Below are 13,492 nucleotides of genomic sequence, written 5' to 3' on the forward strand. Positions count from 1 at the left end.
GTATTGAAGAGGTGCCTGTCTTCATGTTTGTGTTTGGGGTGCTGTCTTGTCTGAGCTAGGTACAGGACGACAAAGGAGGGAGTTACTGCAATGAAGATTAGTGATGGAAGGGTGGAGGTCTGGCTCTGGTCTTTTTTTCAGTCGTTTATAGAATAAAAAGCCCGGCGCAGTGGCTCAGGCCTGTAATCCCAGCACTTTAGGAGGCCAAGGTGGATGGATCACTTGAGCCCAGGAGTTCCAGACCAGCCTGGACATGGCCAAACCCTGAAAAAAAAAAAAAGTTTAAATGGAAAAGAACAAGAATAAAAATGAGGAGAAGAGTTAAGGAGTAAACTAACAAGCGCAATTATAGGCCGGGCACAGTGGCTCACGCCTGTAATCCTAGCACTTTTAAGAGGCCAAGGTGGGCGGATCACAAGATGGAGACATCCTGGCTAACATGGTGCAACCATGTGTCTCTACTAAAAATACAAAAATTAGGTGGGCGTGGTGGTGTCTGCCTGTAGTCCCAGCAACTCAGGAGGCTGAGGCAGGAGAATCGCTTGGACCTGGGAGGCAGAGGTTGCAGTGAGCCGAGATTGTGCCACTGCACTCCAGCCTGGTGACAGAGTGAGACTCCATCTCAAAAAAAAAAAAGAAGTGCAATTGTAAACCATATTATTTGATTCAGATAACATCTCTCAAAGGCTTAAAGTGTTTTGGAGGTTTTAATAGGTTTTAAATTTTATTTACTTTTACCTGATACATCTTACAAATGAGGAAATAAGGCATAAAGAGGTTGACTGGCTTCTTCAAGAACGCGCAATCACTAAGAAACAGGCCTAGGGTTTCCCGGTGGGGGAGAGGCTTTGCTGGAGGCCGGGTGGGTGGTCTGGCTAGGGCCCAGAGAGGGCTGGATCATGGGCCTGTGCTTGCCAGAAGGACCCTGGTCAGTCTACCACACCTTGCCCAAACCGAGTGCAATCATATCTTAAGCATCACCAGCTACAGTTCAACTAAACGTTCTTCAGTGACCTCTGTGAGATTTCAGTGCAAGTTTAAATAGTTGAAAAGTGCTGGGCACAGTGGCTCATGCCTGTAATCAAAACACTTTGGGAAGTTGAGGCAGGAGGATCTCTTGAGGCCAGGAGTTTCAAACCAACCTGGTCAACGCAGTGACACCCACCTACCACCACCACCGCCAAAAATTAAACAATTAGCCAATCGTGGTGGCACATACCTATCGTCTAGCTACTTGGGAGGCTGAAGTTTGAAGGTAGCCTGAGTGCACTCGTTCAAGTATAGGGTGAGCCAAAATTTTGCCATTGCACTCCAGCCTGGGCGAGAGAGAAAGTCTGTGTCTCAAATAAATATGGCCAGGCATGATGGCTAATGCCTGTAATCCGAGCACTTTGGGAGGCCGTGGAGGGCAGATCACCTGAGGTCAGGTGTTCGAGACCAGCCTGACCAACATGGTGAAACTGTCTTTACAAAAAATACAAAAATTCGTCAGGCATGGTGGCTTATACCTGTAGTCCCAGCTACTCAGGAGGCTGAGGCAAGAGACTCACTTGAGTCTGGGAGGCAAAGTTTACAGTGAGCCAAGATTGTACCACTGCACTTCAGCCTGGGTGACAGAGTGAGACTCCATCTCCAATAAATAAATAAATAGTTACAAAGGACACAACTAGGGTACTATAAATGTTGATAGTTTTAAATAAAATTAGGACATTACATTTTTAAATCTGTCCATTGGAATATAAACATGGTGATTTGATTCCCACTTTCTATTTTTATTTTTTATTTCAATCGTTTTTGGGGAATGGATGGTGTTTCATTACGTGGATGAGTTTTTTTTAGTGGTGATTTCTGAGATTTTGGTCACTTCCATTTATAAAACACTTGAATAAATTTTCTATAACTGAAAAATTTCATATGTTGCATCTTTAATCACTTGTATCAGTCAGGATAGCCAGGATGCGCTTGAGTAAACAAGCTCAAAATCTGTGTCCTTACACACAGAAATTTATTTCTCATAACCATCACATCCAAAGCAGGTGAGATAATCTAAAAGCCTGCATGAACAATAAGAGAATTCAGTAAGAAGCAAAAACCAAAACAATAGCTATCATATTTCTAAATAACAAGTTAGAAAGCATAGCCAGTCTGGGTGCAGTGGCTCCTGCCTATAATCTCCAAAATTTGGGAGGCCGAGGTGGCTGGATCACCTGAGGTCAGGAGATTGAGATCAGCCTGGCCAACATGGTGAAACCCTGTCTCTACTAAAAATACAAACTATTTAGCCGGACATGGTGGCAGGCACATGTAATCCCAGCTACTCTGGAGGCTGAGGCAGGAGAATCACTTGAACCTGGGAGGCAGAGGTTGCAGTGAGCCAAGAACCCTCCACTGCACTCCAGCCTGGGCAACAGAGTGAAACTCCATCTCAAAAAAAAAAAAAAAAAAGGTATAGCCAAAGAAAAGATCCATTTTATACAGGGTTATGTATAGGAAAAGTAAATGACTAAATAAACATATAATGACATTTACAATGTTATACTTATAAATTTTATATTTTTATACTTATAATTTTTATAAATTTATAATACATATATTTTTAAATGTTTTAATGTTTATAAATAACTTATGAGTATAATATCTAGCAATAACTTTTATAAGAATTTTGCAACATCAGGCTGGGTGTGGTGGTTCATGCCTGTACTCCCAGCACTTTGTGAGGCCAAGGCAGGTGGATCACCTGAGGTCAGGAGTTTGAGACCAGCCTGACCAACATGATAAACCCTGTCTCTACTAAAAATACAAAACTAGCCTGGGTAATATAGCAAGACCCCTGTTTCTACAAAAAAAATACAGGTCGGGCTTGGTGGCTCATGACTGCAATCCCAGCACTTGAGAGGTTGAGGTGGGTGGATTACCTGAGGTCAGGAGTTCAAGATCACACTGGGCAACATGATGAAACTCCATCTCTACTAACAGTACAAAAATTAGATAGGTGTGGTGGCGCGTGCCTGTAGTCCCAGCTACTGGGGAGGCTGAGGCAAAACAATTGAATCTGAGAAGTGGAGGTTGCAGTGAGCCGAGATCACACCACTGCACTCCAGCCTGGGTGACACAGAACGGTGAGACTCTGTCTTAAAAAAACAAAACAAAACAAAAATTAACTGGGCATGGTGATGCACTCTGTAGTCTGACTACTGGTAGTGGGAGGGTAAGGCAGGAGGACTGTCACGCCCAGGAGGTGGACACTGCAGTGAGCTGTGATTGTGCCACTGCACTCCAGCCTGGGTGACAAAGCAAGCCCCTGTCTTAAAACAAAGGTCAGGAATTTGAGACCAGCTTCACCAATATGGTGAATCCTCATCTCTAATAAAAATACAAAAATTAGCCAGGTGTGGTGGTGGGTACCTGCAATCCCAGTTACTTGGAAGCTGAGGGTGGAGAATCGCTTGAACCCAGCAGACAGAGGTGGCAGTGAGCTGAGATCATTGCCACTACATTCCAGCCTGGGCAGCAGAGTGAGATTCCATCTCAGAAAAAAACAAAAACAAAAACAAACAGAAACAAAAAACTAAACAGCTATCTTAACACCCTGCAAATTGTACCAAAGAGAAAAGCAACTGTATGTCCATGCAAAGACTTGTACAGAAACGTTCGTTACAATTTTATTGACCATAGCCTCAGACAGGAAAGCATTCATGCCTTTATTATCAGGAGAACAACTAAACAAGTTCAGGGATGCGTTCGGCCACTTGGGAAAGCCAAAGGACAAATTTTCAGGAATTTTGTAGGCCATTTGTTAAACACAGCCAATATTAAAAATTATATTGTATAAATTTAATATTAAAGCCGGGTGTGGTGGCTTATGCCTGTAATCCAAGCACTTTGGAGGCCAAGGCGGGCAGATCACCTGAGGTCAGGAGTTCAAGACCAACCTGACCAACATGGTGAAACCCCATCGTTAAAAAAAAAAAATTTAATATTAAAAACAAAGGGAATGTATGCTCAAAATGCATTTCTCCCTAATGACTTTCTTATGTGCCTTTAAGACTCCTTGCGTCGATTGTACCTGCCTGTGGACATGCTATATAGCACTATGCTGCTGGCCTTCCCAGCTCACTCCCTTCAGTAGGTTTGAGACCAACCTGGGCAATATATTGAGACCCCCCCCATCTCTACACAAAATAAAAAGATTAGTTGAGGGCTGGGTATGGTGGCTCACACCTGTAATCCCAGCACTTTGTGAAGCCTAGGCAGGAGGATCATTTGAGTCCAGGAGTTCAAGACCAGCCTGAACAATATAGTGAGACCCTATATTTTATTAAATTAGAAAAATAAAAAAAATTAGTTGGGTGTGGTGGCACACCCTCTAGTCCCAGCTACTCTGGAGGCTGAGGTGAGAGGATCACTTGAGCCCTAGAGTTCAAGGCTGCAGTGAGCAGTGTTCGTACTACTGCACTCTAGCCTGTGTAACAGAGTGAGACCCAGTTTCAAGAAATGAAAAACAACAGAAAGTATTTGGGGGTGAGGGCTTCGGATTCAAAATGGGAAGCCAAGAACACATTTTGTCCTTCCATAGGTGCCTGTGAAATAGGTGACAGATGTTCAACAGCAAATAAGCAACACGGCAAACTGAAGCAGCAGCAGAGGCTCAGGGGGGCTGGAGGAGAAAGGGCACTCACTTTTCTGTGGGTGGTTGAAATAGGCAGAAGAGGCTGCAACCCAGAGTGGAGAGCGAAGAAGGAAACAGACCTGTAAACAGGGACTTTAGCTGCAAGGCTGTCAGTACCACAGCTGCGCCTCTTCTCATTTCCCCATTCTTGTGTGCATGGGCAGCTTCCTGTTTATAGTGGGCAAAACCCCAACTACTGTCCTCAAAAGAAATGGATTCCAATGTCTTTGGCCGGGCACTGTGGCTCACCTCCTATAATCCCAGCACTTGGGAAGGCTGAGGTGGGCGGATCACCCATCTGAGGTCAAGAGATTGAGACTAGCCTGACCAACATGGAGAAACCCTGTCTCTACTAAAAACACAAAATTATCGAGGTGTGGTGGCACATGCCTGTAATCCCAGCTACTCAGGAGGCTGAGGCAGGAGAATCTTTTGAACCCAGGAGGAGGTTGCAGTGAGCCAAGATCGTGCCAGCCTGGGTAATGAGAGTGAAACTCCATCTCAAAAAAAATAACAAAGAAAGAAAGAAAGAGAGGGAGAAAGAAAGAAAGAAAAATAAAGGAGGGAAGCAGAGAGGGAGGGAGGAAGGGAGGGAACGAAAAGAAAAGAAAAAGAAATGGATTCCATCATCCGAAGAAAGCAATGGCTTCTTAGATGTTGAGGGCAAAATGAAGTAAAATTTAGACATGCAAAAACTCAGTTTCCCACCCCAAAAGGTAGTTCCAGAATTTCTATACAGGAGGAGCAAAGGGGCACCCAGCAGGTTGGAAGGGCTCCTGGGCTGCACTCTGCTTTGCTGGCCCCTGCTGTTCTCACTAGTGCTGTGTATCTGTTTGGGATGAACCTGGTGTTGGTAAAGATTGTGGGGCAGCTGAAGTCCCACTGTTCCACCCTAAGTGCCACCTTGGCTACTTTCATACATATAAAAAATTTCTTGAGATATTCCAGAAGAAGTAAAAATGAAATTGGGTAAAGAAGAGAACATGAGCAGCTACGACTCGCTTAGAAAAAGTAAAGGAAGAGCGCCCATTACCTCCCATTCCTGGGAAGCTCACTATTCCCAATTATGTGGGATGCGGCAGGGGAGACATGGCATTTTAATTCATGTTCTATTTGGAGTTTCTTTTTTTAAAATTTACTTATATTTTTGTATATTTGGTTTTGCTACATTGTCCAGGTTGGTCTCCAACTTCTGAACTCTAGTGATCCTCCTGCCTTGGCCTTCCAAATGTTGGGATTTCAGGTGGGAGCTACTGCGCCTGGCCTGGAATTTCTATTTTAACTACCAGAACTTCTCACGTTATTTTCTTCAATAAGGAAATTCATACTAGCAGTTGGACATAAAAGGGAGTGGGGCAGGTAATTTGGTTTGAGCCAGTTGAGGCCCACAGAGGCAGGTGACTGATGAGTACAGAGTCCCAAGGCAGCTCTTTGAACTCCTGGGCATTCCCCTTTAAGTTTCAGACAAGAGGCCACACATTCAGGACTGGCAGATGGGGGGGTGGGAAAGCAGGTGTCCTCACCTGCAGCCAGCCTTCTTCCACCTGGACTCTTCTCAATAAACATGAACAGAAAGCCAGTTTTACTGAATCAGAAAACTTACTAATGGACATTTCTTCTTCCAGCTCCTGGAACACCTATTTAAACTGAACCTGATTAAAATTAAAACATTACTTTCTTCTTTTCTTTCTTTCTTTTTTTTTTTTTTGTTTTTTGAGATGGAGTTTCGCTGTTGTTACCCAGACTGGAGTGCAATGGCACGATCTCGGCTCACCTCAACCTCCGCCTTCTGGGTTCAAGCAATTCTCCTGCCTCAGCCTCCCGAATAGCTGGGACTACAGGCACACACCACCATGCCCAGCTAATTTTTGTATTTTTAGAGACGGGGTTTCACCTTATTGACCAGGATGGTCTCGATCTCTTGACCTTGTGATCCACCCGCCTCAGCCTCCCAAAGTGCTGGGATTATAGGCGTGAGCCACCGTTTTTTTTTTTTTTTTTTTTTTTAGACACGGTCTCATTCTTTTGCTCAAGCTGGAGTGCAGTGAAAAATCATGCGTCACCGCACCTTTGACCTCCCAGGTTCCAGCAAAACTTCCCTCTCAGCCTCTCAAATAGCTGGGACTACAGATACATGGCACCATGCCAGGGTAATTTTTTTATTTTTATTTTTTGTACAGAAAGTGTCCCACTCTGTTGCCCAGGCTGGTCTTGAACTCTTGGGCTTAAGTGATTCTCCTGCATTGGCCTCCCAAAGTGCTGGGATTATAGGTGTGAGCCATCACACCAAGCCTCAAATATTACTCTTTCCTGTTGTTGAAGTGATACATACTCATGAAAGAAAGTTTGGAAAATGCAGAAAAGTAGAAAAAAGACGTATCCACAGTCGCATCACTCAGAAAGCATGTTAGTGTATTTTTGGACACTTCAAACTCAAACTCTGAAAGATCTCTAAGACTGCCCCTGAAGGTGGTCAGGCCTAGTATATCTTTAATGAGGGCTGGTCAAGAAGCTTGGTGATGTCAAGCAATTTACCCAAGCTCATCCAGGAGCAGAAGAACCAGGAAGAACCCTGCGTGACACCAATCTCTGAACTCTTGTGTTGACTAAGCCACAGTATCTCACAAAAGATGGGATTGCAGGCGTTGTAGGACTCCCTGCCCTGCATTTTTTCCCCCAGAGAGCAGCTGGATTAAGACTGGGCCCTGACTGGCAGAGTTTGGCGTTTTGAAGACCAATAACAATAGGGCTCTTCCAAAGTTTTTTTTTTTTAAGTTTTTTTCCTTTTAAATTTAGATATAATTTTTTTTTTTGAGACGGAGTTTCGCCGTTGTTACCCAGACTGTAGTGCAATGGCACGATCTCGGCTCACCTCAACCTCCACCTTCTGGGTTCAAGCAATTCTCCTGCCTCAGCCTCCCGAGTAGCTAGGACTACAGGCGCACACCACCATGCCCCGCTAATTTTCGTATTTTTGGTAGAGATGGGGTTTCACCCTGTTGACCAGGATGGTCTTGATCTCTTGACCTCGTGATCCACCCGCCTTGGCCTCCCAAAGTGCTGGGATTATAGGCGTGAGCCACCGCGCCCAGTCTAGATATAATTTATATACAGAAAAATGAGCAATCTTAAGTGTAGTGCTCAGCTTGATAAATTTTTACTTACACGCATGTACCCACTATTCAGATCAATGTATAGAACATTTTTGGCACCCTAGGAGTGGGATTGCCAGGAGGCTCTCTCAAGCCTCTTTTCATGCAGTACCTCTGCACTGCCCGCCAACCTCTGCTAGGTTGGAATGCAGTGGCTTGATTATATCCTCCTGCCTCTTCCTCCCAAAGCTCTGAGATTACAGGCATGAGCCACTTCACTTGGCCAACCTTTTTTTCCCCCCTTCTATTTTCTTAAAAACAAAATAAAACAAAAACCCAACTTTTCATTTGGAATAATTTTATACTTACAAAAAAGTTATAAAGATAGTATACCCTTCACACAATTTCACCTACTTTTAAAATGTTACATAACCATTATACATTTGTCAAACTAAAAACTGCTATTACCTAAAGTTGAACTTTCTTTTTTTTTTTTTTTTGGAGACGAAGTTTCGCTGTTGTTACTCAGACTGGAGTGCAATGGCACGATCTCGGCTCACCTCAACCTCCATCTCCTGGGTTCAAGCAATTCTCCTGCCTCAGCCTCCCGAGTAGCTGGGACTACAGGCGCGCACCACCATGCCAGCTAATTTTCGTATTTTTAGTAGCGACGGGGTTTCACCTTGTTGACCAGGATGGTCTCGATCTCTTGACCTCGTGATCCACCCGCCTCGGCCTCCCAAAGTGCTGGGATTATAGGGGTGAGGCACCGCACCCGGCCAAACTTGAACTTTCATTTGAAGTTTATAACCTATCTACATCACCATGTTGCATATGACAGTTTCTCTGTTTTTTTCTTCTTTTCGAATACCTTGATAGTTTGAGGAGTACTGGTGAGGTGTTTTGAGGAATAGCTCACAAATGAGATTGGTCTGATATTTATCTTTCAGTTGGACTGAGGTCACGGTTTTTTCATCAAATCATGTCAAGGGCAAATGGGGTGACTAATCACTTTGATTTTCATGTTGGTCACTTGTCAGGTGCCTCCGCTGTGATACTACAGTTCTCTTTCCACACTATTTTTGGAAAGTGCATTTTCAGGCGCAGGCCACACTAGGGGTAGAGGGCGGATTACCACACCCCTCTGGGTGAGGTATTATTAGAATTCCTCTGCAAGGAAGATTATCCCTTCTCCCTCATTTATTTAATCATGTGTTTGTATCTGCCAGGGCTCTGGGATGATTGATACTCTAGGTTATAACTTAATGCAAGGTACTTTATTTTGCTGCTCACATTGTCCCAGGCGTGGCCCCAGGAGCTCTCTGGGTTGGCCCCTGCGCCCTTGGACGCCTTGTCCTTCCGTTTTCTGAGCACCTCTAGCTTCTGGCCTACAAGAGGCTCCCAGGTCAGCGGGCGCTTTCGGCGCCCGGGTCCTAGAGTCGCCCAATTCTCTTTTTTTTTTTTTTTTCCCTGGAGGAGGTGGTGTTTGAGCTAGGCAGACAGGACTGAGGAGTCGCCCAATTCTCTAAGGCGTTTTGGTCCTATTTTTAGAGAGCGCTGTTTAGAAACCAAAATCAGGGTGCTAACAATTCCTTTATTTTTTAAAGGCAGAATGTCTGTAACGCTTCGTTTTAGTGGAAGCGCCGACCTCCGGGGATCCCTTCGCCCCCTGACTTCTCCAGTCCAGTTTCTCTGGGAAACCACCCAGACACCCCGCCCCCACCAGCCACCGCCCGCCGCGCATGCGCGCCGCGTTGTGACGTCAGAGCGGCGGCCAGAACGCCGAACTTGCGACTGTTTAAGGCGAGGAACCGCCGCGGCGTCTTAGCGTTCCCACTCTGGTTCGCAGGTGAATGTTTGGGTTTAGTCCAAGCTACCCTACCCCTTTCCCGCGCCCCTCCAGATTCTCCCTTAGAGCCGCCTAGTCTCGCGCCCCTCCGAGGAACCCCGCTTCGCGCCACCTCTCCGGCGTCTCCACTCGCAAATTTCCCCTGAGGCGCCTGGCCTCAGGTCCTCCCACCTCCCGGGGCCCTGACCCGCCCCCTTCTCCAGGTCCGCCCTCAGCCTCCCCTAGAGTTGCCCTCCCTGTGGGCCCCTCACCTCTCCAGTCCCCACTCCGGTCGTTTACCCTCCCCCTCCCCCCCGGCCTCGCGGACACCCCCTTTCGCGACTGCAGCCTCCGCCTTGCATCGTTTCTGGCCGCTGGGGAGTGTTCCACAGGTCCGACTGCCAGGACCTGCTGCGGGCCCGCCGCCTGGGGTCTTTCGGCGCCCGATCTGCTCCAGGGAACTTGCTTTCTCAGTTCTCCTGCCCAGAGGTCTCCTCGCTCCTTAAGTCCTGAGGGTCATTGAGGCTTTACCCTCGTGGCGCGGCCCTCCGCCGCCGCATTGCTCCTGCCCTGGCCTTGCAGTGTCTTTAGTCATAGGTGCTCGGTGTACGTTATGTTACATACCTGTTTTCATGTTTGATTTTCTTACTCAGTTAAGTTGAAAACTCCGGAGGTCAGGGATTTTTATTTCGCGTCAGCATAGAGATTTCCCGCCCGCCCCTCTTACATCTCAAATGTAGATCGGTTCGCACTAGAAAAGGCTTCATAAATGAGCGAATAGTAAATTTACGATGTTTCAGGGTGGGTGGAAGAAAGGAATGAAGTGCAGCGGTCACTTAAATATTTAGGGGAACATGGTTAATTCAAAATGATACTGACTCATGGTCTCAGCCTTTACATTGTTAGTGCTTAGGAAAGGGTGGAACCATCGCCGGGGGAGGAGGGCTGACAGCTAAGGGGGGGGGGAATATTTCAAGGTCTTCTGTGGCCTTTGGTAGAACCATTGCTAATGCAGGAAGTGACTTGTCCGAAGTCACGTGAGGAATTAGAACCCGAGCAGGCACTGCTAACCGCCTTCGTATGGCCCTCAGTATTTGTTGAATACGCTAGTGACCAAAACGTGTATGCACATACTCAGTTGTGCATCTGTGCCCGCGCAGTGGGTGTCTGCCTAAGGACCTGTGGGTGTTTGGGAATACCGCCGTGACCGGTTCAATTGTGGTGCTCAGGAGTGTTCCTAGGTCCAGAAAGTTCTGAACCCTGGGCCGGTTGGCTGGATATTGTCTGGGCTTCCCTCGTGCCTGGTGTTTACTCTGTGGTGGTTATCTCTTTACTAGACTCACATGCTGCTCTCCTGAGGCCAGGAATCAAACTGTGTTTGCAGCGTTTCCCTGGTAGACAGCATAGTGTTTGGCACTTCGTAGGTGGTCAGTAAATGCTTATTGAAGAAGGCTGCAGAAAAGAACTCAGAGCCTGACAGCACTTCTTTGCTAGTATTATATTTTAAAGGCATTGGTACATTCTGTAAGTAAATTTTCCGGATAGTCTCAAGGACTGAGTTGATTAAATGTGTACAGCAGTGGTAGAGAAAGGACAGATACTCTTGTGGTGGTACTCCTTGGGAAGATGGAGGTTTCTCTCAGCTCTTTCTGAAAGCTTTGCTTATGCTTCTCAGCTTACATTAATGTTTTTCTTTCTCCTTTCTTCTGCCTGCCTTCTGTTTTACTGTATGTCTCAAGAGATTAAAGAATTACCTTATTAATGACAGTAACTACTCCAAACTGCAAAACAAATTATGAAAAAGGTTCCCAAAGTGGGGGCTAATTGACCCAGTTGTTTTATTGGTTGTATATTTGCTCCCACAGTGGATGATGGAAATGGAACGTTGGACTTTCTTTCCTCTTTGCTTTCTTGGCCTGTCTGCCATTTGATTGCGCTTGTATTAGGCTTGTTGTCAAGAAGTGGTTCCCAGCTGGAAATGGCCAATGCCACATAGGAACTGACTTCTACATGATGATGGGTCACCCAACCCTTCTTTCCCTTCTCTTTTGGAATGTACATGGGACATCTCTTTGACTCTCCATTATTTTCCTTGAAGAACAGAGATGAGTTTTCTTCCTTTTTCATAAGGAAGCCACTTTACAGATAAAGAGAGCTAGAGAACTGGGATATCCTCAGGAGTTAGTTGTAGACAGTTGAACCTGAATTCCAGCTTTTGGAAGAAAATAGAAATGTAGTTGTAGCAGTTCTCACTTTTTTTGTTTTGTTTTGTTTTGAGGTGGAGTGTTGCCCTTGTTTCTTAGACTGGTGTGCAATAGCGTTATCTTGGCTCACTGCAGCCTCTGCCTCCCGGGTTCAAGGGAGTCTCCTGCCTTTGGCTCCAAGTATCTGGGATTGCAGGTGTGTGCCACCATGCCTGGCTAAATTTTTGCATTTTTAGTAGAGATGGGGTTTCACTATGTCAGGGTGGTCTTGAACTCCTGATCTCAGGTGATCCACCTGCCTCGGCCTCCCAAAGTGCAGGATTACAGGTGTGAGCCACTGTGACTGGCCAGTTTCACTTTTGGGCCATCTACTATGGGGCTATTTGGACATATCTCCTTTAATTGTCACAATAACCCCATCGGTTATGTATAAGTAATTGGTTGTGCCTTGTCATTCAGGTAAGAAACCTGAGGCTTAGAGAAGTTCAGAATATTGCTCAAGGTCATACCAGTGAACAGAAGGCAAAGTAGGCATCAGGCTTAGAACTCTCAGATTCCAAAGGCAGTATTTTTTGTCCACCTGTTGTCTGTTTCCACTCAGTGCTTTCAAAGAGATAATGAATCGAAATTTAAAATAATCTGAATTGTTCAATATGGCTTATATTGTAAAGCTTTGCATAGGGTTTATTATCATAAAAATAATGTTATTCTGTGGCTAGTTTGCTGGTATTTTGTTCTCTAGAGACCAACAGCTAGGGCTAGTGTTTTATCTGATGAGTTTTAGTTTTTGCATTAAATTTTGCTCCAGGAAATAAGCAGTGAAATGTTGAATTAAGTCATGGAGTGGTGTGAAATTCAGCATGCTAAGGCAAACAAATAGAAGTCTTCTAAGCCATTGGAGAAGTAGCCTGATGTCCTTGTTTCTTCTAGAACAGGGGTGTATGATTTTTTGGCTTTCTTGGGCAGCATTGGAAGAAGGCCGCATATAAAATACACTAACACTAATGATAGCTGATACACTAAAAAATACAAGTGCAAAAAATCTCATAACATTTTAAGGAAGTTTACAGATTTGTGTTGAGATGCATCAGAGCTGTCCTGGGCTGGGGCCACCAGTTGGACAAGCTTATTCTAGAATGTTTTAGGCAAATTTTGGTTGGGGGGGGGGAAATAAGTAATAGTAATAGTAGTAAATAGTAATAATTGTTGTCATAGAAGCTACCATTTATCAAGTTCTAGTAACTGAGGCACCATGCCAAATACTTACTTATTATTTCACCCAATTTTCCAAACATCGTTTTATAGATCAGAAAACTAGACTTGGAAAAGTAACTTGCCCAATTGAGTCAGGATTTGAACATAGATCTTTTGACTCTAAAGCTTATACCCAAACACTGGGGTCCATGAATTTTCAAAAGCATATGATGGGCTGGCCGCAGTGGCTTACACCTGTAATCCCAGAACTTTGGGAGGCTGAGGTGGAAGAATCCCTTGAGCCCAGGAGTTTGAGACCAGCTTGGGTAGCATAGTGAGATTTCCTCTCTACAAAAGCAAAACAAAGTGTTATCAAAATCATACTTTTATGATTTTTGGTTGCTAAAGATACTCTCTAAATTTCTCTCCCCAATGCAAAAATGAAAGCAGAGCACTGTTAGAAGGTTCAAGTAGGTAGATTAATCTAGGTTGGTTTTATGTTTTG

General features: G+C 45.0%; 1 protein-coding gene across 17 annotated transcripts in view; it reads left to right on the forward strand.

Annotated features, from left to right (window-relative positions):
- PLEKHB2 (pleckstrin homology domain containing B2) overlaps nt 1-13,492 on the forward strand; it is a 61,216-nt gene that overhangs the window by 862 nt on the left and 46,862 nt on the right. For 14 of the 17 annotated variants that reach the window (XM_054257322.2, XM_078326977.1, XM_078326976.1 and 11 more), the window contains exon 1: nt 9,520-9,610. The exons of the other annotated variants lie outside the window; for them this stretch is intronic. The gene's annotated coding sequence lies outside the window, so the exon portion shown is untranslated. Of the gene's footprint in view, nt 1-9,519; nt 9,611-13,492 lie in introns of those variants that run through there. 17 annotated transcript variants of the gene reach the window in all.

Source organism: Callithrix jacchus, chromosome 6 (assembly GCF_049354715.1).
Source record: "Callithrix jacchus isolate 240 chromosome 6, calJac240_pri, whole genome shotgun sequence".
Lineage (NCBI taxonomy): Eukaryota > Metazoa > Chordata > Mammalia > Primates > Cebidae > Callithrix > Callithrix jacchus.